Here is a 4,855-nt window from a genome sequence, read left to right as displayed (position 1 = left end):
ACCCGTGTGCCTGCCGGTCACTTGGTGCTTGCTTCTTCTGACTAAGCCATCTGGCAGGCACTCCTCCAGACTCTTGGGTGGGGAAGCATTGGATTACTAGTATTTTTTTAGCTTGTGAGAGACCATTTTGGCAGGGGGCGGCGGGGGGTGGTCAGCTTTGACCCCAGACCTGTTTGTGGTGCAACAGAGCAGAATGCTGGTTCAGTGCCATCTGCGGCCTCGCCTAGTGCCCTTTTCACCGCCCCTGCCCTGGCACCGGACAGCCGTAGCCCAGGAGGAAAGCCCTGTGTCTTTGGGCTCAGGCTCTGGCCGTCCTGGTCAGTGAGCATGGTCCTGGAGCCCACCCTGAGCTGCCTTCCACTCTGCCTGTCACGGAGGGGTGCTGCCTCCCCCGTGGCTGGCCCCACCTTTGATCTCCATCTGGCCAGATCCTAAGTCTTCCGTGTGTGCCCACAGAGCCCAGAGTGCCCTATGGTGGCAGGTGTTAGAGGACCTTGGTGAGCTGGGGAACTCATGTTTTTGAAATAAATGTTTTGTTTTGTTTTGTTTACTTCTGACGTTTTGGGGTTTCTCTGCTTTGTTTTGCCATTTGCTCTGCTACTGAGGGTGTCGGATCTTGGGCATCTCAACAAACCTCCGCTCCTCAGTTTTCCTTTGCTGCCAAAGGGCACAAGAATGCCGGGTGGTCGCGAAGATCAGACACGAGAGGTGGAGAGCCTGGCTTTCCTTCACAGCAGCCCACACGGGTGAAGGGCTCTATGGGGAGTGGGGTAAGGAGCGGGTGAACCATGACAAGGGGTGCTAAATTCTGGCTGGAGGTGCAGTGGTGAAAACTCTGGGAGGGGGGCGTTGGGAATCTGACCTTTCATTCTGCCTGGGCTAAAGGTAAAAGCTGAAACCAGCTCAGTGGAACCCCGGGCCTCGGGCTGCCTCCCACCCTTCTGTGGGTGTGTGGGCGTGTGGGTGTGTGGGTGTGTGGGTGTGTATTTGCAGTGTGTGTCAGGCCACTTGGCAGTGAGGATACCCCCTTCTGGCTTTGGGAAGACAGCCAGCCCTGGGAGTCCCTTAGGAAAGACTGAATGTCCCCTTAGTGACTGTTTGGATATGTGGTGTCCTTTCTCAGTTTCCCTGAATGTAAATCGAAATGCCAGAACTTTGGGAAGACCAGGGCAAGGATATGCCTGAGGCTTTGAGAAACAGAAATCAGAGCACAGCTGAGGAAGGGCAGCTTGGCAGGGCAGAGGCCAAACCTGGGTTGTGGTGCCCCCACACCCTGTGGTGAGAGCCCACGAGCATGGTTACAGGACCTTACTGGCCTGCGGGGGCAGGCTGGCCAGGGACTGGCAGCTCAGTCCCATTCATGCCTCGGCCTTTGCTGATGTTGTTACCCCTGCCCTAGAACTCCCTTTCCAGGCCAGTTCTAGGGCTCCTCCTCAGAAGCCTGTGGAGGCCTTCACGGACGCCGTGTCCATGGGGCCTACCAGCAAGGGTCAGTGATAGCTGACCCCTGTGGACCTGGGAAGGGGCTGCCCCTGGGCTCCCCGTGAAGACTCACCCTGCTGGAGAGCAGTGGAAAGCCCAGGAGCCTGAAACAGCACCAGGATGAGGAGGGAGGAGTCAGGCCTGTGACACACCCGGAGGCTTGTTCCCATGCTCCCTCGTATGCCATACCCACAGTGTGTCACGTGCCACCTCGCGGTCAGTTGTTCCACACACTTCCATGACACACACCTTTGTTCCAAGCTCCCTCAGTGCGCACGCAGCCTTTGATGCGACCTGTTTGCTGAAGTTATTGCCCATCCAGTGCCCCCCCGCCCCAGGTCATCACCATTAGAAGTCACCCTCTGGTTCTGCAATCACAGCACCTGCTGTCATGTCCTTCAGCGCCTCCTGCATCCTGAAGCATATCACATCCACGCACACTCCCTCATACTGCACACCCCCCATTGATGGCACTTGATGTCACACCCTCTGCCGTGAGTATGAGGGCCACACGCCAGGCCCCGGGGCTGAAGGCGCCTCTTCTTCCTTGTGTGGGCCACAGGGAATTCCTCCCACTCTGGTGTCCTCTGACCGGCTTCCTCTCCGGCTGGCACCGGAACATGTCTGTCCTTGCAGGCTGACTGCCCGCCCCTCAACAGCAAGGTCCCAGCCGGGTCATCAGATGGCCCGAGGAAGACACGTCTCACGTGAACAGCTGGACAAGACAAGAGGGGGTCTGGAGGGGTGCCCACCCGGGCACCCTTCAGTGATTTATTCTACGAACAGGCTCCCCCAGTTCCTGAAGGAATCAAGAGCGCAAACTGAAGGTCACTTGGCATTTTAGCTTACTGGCAGCTGTCTTCCATTTTGTGGTTTTCCATCTCAGAGCTGAGGGGTGCTGGCCAGCAGCCTCCCCAGCAAGGAAAGGACACTGGTGGATTGGGTTACAAAGACTTGTTTAAAATGTTTCAGTGTTCGTCTGCTGTTTTTGGCTTTGTGAGGAAAATGTTTCCCGGATTTTTGTAGTTATGGTGTTGGTTTTTGTTTTGTTTTGTTTTGTTTTTCAGTTTTCTGTGGTGGCTTTGTCATCCAGGCAGCTTCCTGGGAGGCAGAGTTCCATGATTTAAAATTTTGCTAAAATAAACCCCTGGTTCTTAGTCCGAATGCTGCTTCATGTATTATTCAGCTTGGGGGTCTCAGCCGGCTGCATCTGCTGGCCTCGGCCACTGGCTGCATAGTCTTGGTGGGTGAAGGTGGAGGCGGCCAGGCCTAGAGCTGCTCAGCCTGCCGGGCTGCTACAGCACCCCATGAGGTCCTTGGGCCAGGCGTCGGGGTGCCGCCCTTCCCCGCGGGGCTGGGGAGCTCTTCCTGGGGTGCAGGCGCTGCTGTCTGTGGCGAAGGCTCAGTGACAGTGACAGATCATCTGGGTTCTCTTTGTGCAGAACAGCTCCCTCATGGAGCCATTGGGAGCTCAGGTCCCTTCTCTCCCATGGCTCCCCCACCCCTAGGCTATATGTAGCCCTTCTCCGCATGGTCCATGCAAATGAGCCATTCCCTTCTCGGGCAGCAGAATGTTGAAGACACAGACTGTGGACTGTACATTCCAGAGCCTACCGTTCTGGCAATGCTCCCACCACAAGGGAGACTGGGCATGACACCAACCCCCGCAAGCCACATCCCTGTGGCAGTAAACACTTCCAGGTAGCGTTCCTGAAGGCTCCCAGCGGCTCCATCTGCCACCCTCCTAGAGGTTCCCTCTGGCCACCAGACCTGCTTGGCCTGAGCACAGGGATGTTGGGTGTGCAGGGAGTCAGTGTCCCCCAGCAGCCCTCAACCTACATCTGCTGGAAGATGGGGAGAGAAATACTACAGCTTTGGCCCCTCAGGTAGGAAACTATGTGCATCCATATGTTTCTCTCCAGGGAAACTCATGATTCCATTGCAGACTTGCTGCTTTTATTTCATTCATCCCTGAATTATGGGCAATTAGATTACTTTGTGTCCTTTAGTGTTACAGCGCAGCAGTAATATCCCTGTGTACATCCAGTCCTGCCTGGGTGGGGTGTGACCGTCGGGTACATTCCTAGAAGACAGAGCCACACCCTGACCACACTGTTCACTGCTCCTGATCCGCAGGAGGCTTCAAGCATCTGCTCATGTAAGTTTTACTGTCACTGCGCTCAGGGCACGAGGACAGTTGGGGATCAGGATGGCCTCCCTTAAATGCTGGCAGCGTGTCCCAGGTTGCTGTCTGGGCTGCCGTGATATGCTAATTCATCCCTCTGTTATCGAACATTCAGGGGTCGCCCATGTCCCTGTGAGGACTTCTGCAATGCATGTTCCTGAAGGGTTGGTTTTCTTTGAGGCATCATGTACATAGAAACATTCAGGACATAGCAGGACCAACAGATAAACCACCAGACACCATGCATGTTTTAGGACTCACTCTGGCTGGGTGACTGGTATGAGTTTTCTTTACTTACAGGACCAGATTTCCCCACGTGCATACCCTCCCGCCTACTTCCTGAATGCTCAGGGGCCACAGCGAGAGTGGTGCATGGGGGGGATGCAAAGGGACTCCTTTCTATAAGGGGCTGGTGGCCACAGGCAGTGGGACCCCTCGGGGAAAACAGGGTGGTGCTGGCTGGCATTCAGGAGCCTTCTGGCCAGTGACACCACTCCAGTGGAGAACGTGCGCCCAGGATGGGGCTGCGATGCTCACAGCAGCTGTATTCACAACAGCAACAACTGGAAACCAAGCATCTGTCAGAAAGAGGATGGACAAGCTTCGTTTAAATGACTAAACGATTAAATGACCCGCACCTACCATCAGGTGACTTGTAGTAAGTTGCTGTTGAAGACAAGAAGTTGCATGGAGCATAATACAATCTTACATCACTTAAAAAAAAAAAGAAAAAAAGAGAGAGAGAAGTAAACAATGTATTGTTTCGAGATACAAGTGTTAGAAGGATAGGAAAGAGCTGTGGTTACCCCGGGGAGAGGAAGGAGGAGGGGAGTGGCTGGAAAAGCAGCTCCTGGGCAGAGGGACTCGGTAACGTGTGTCACTGCACCCCTATCCTGCATCAAAGGCTTATGGTGCTGTATTTTGCAAATATCAAGTAGGACGTAGCTGTGAACATTGGAGGAAAAGTCCTGAGACTTAAACACACTGTAAATGGAGATTAGCCTGCCTCCGACCCCAGTGGGAGGAGATCCTGGGGTGTCTGCTTCCTTCTACCAACAGGCCAATACTGCCCTGTGCATGGTACACCCGATTTGCTTCCCACCAGAGCCTGGATGGACAAGAGACCCAGGTCCCCCGACCCCCGCTCCCCATCCCCCCGGGGCAGTCTTCTGCCTCCAGCAGGCTTGA

Source organism: Lontra canadensis, unplaced genomic scaffold (genome assembly GCF_010015895.1).
Source record: "Lontra canadensis isolate GAN:19392208 unplaced genomic scaffold, GSC_riverotter_1.0 scaffold133, whole genome shotgun sequence".
NCBI lineage: Eukaryota > Metazoa > Chordata > Mammalia > Carnivora > Mustelidae > Lontra > Lontra canadensis.
Note: the sequence above shows the minus strand (reverse complement) of the source record.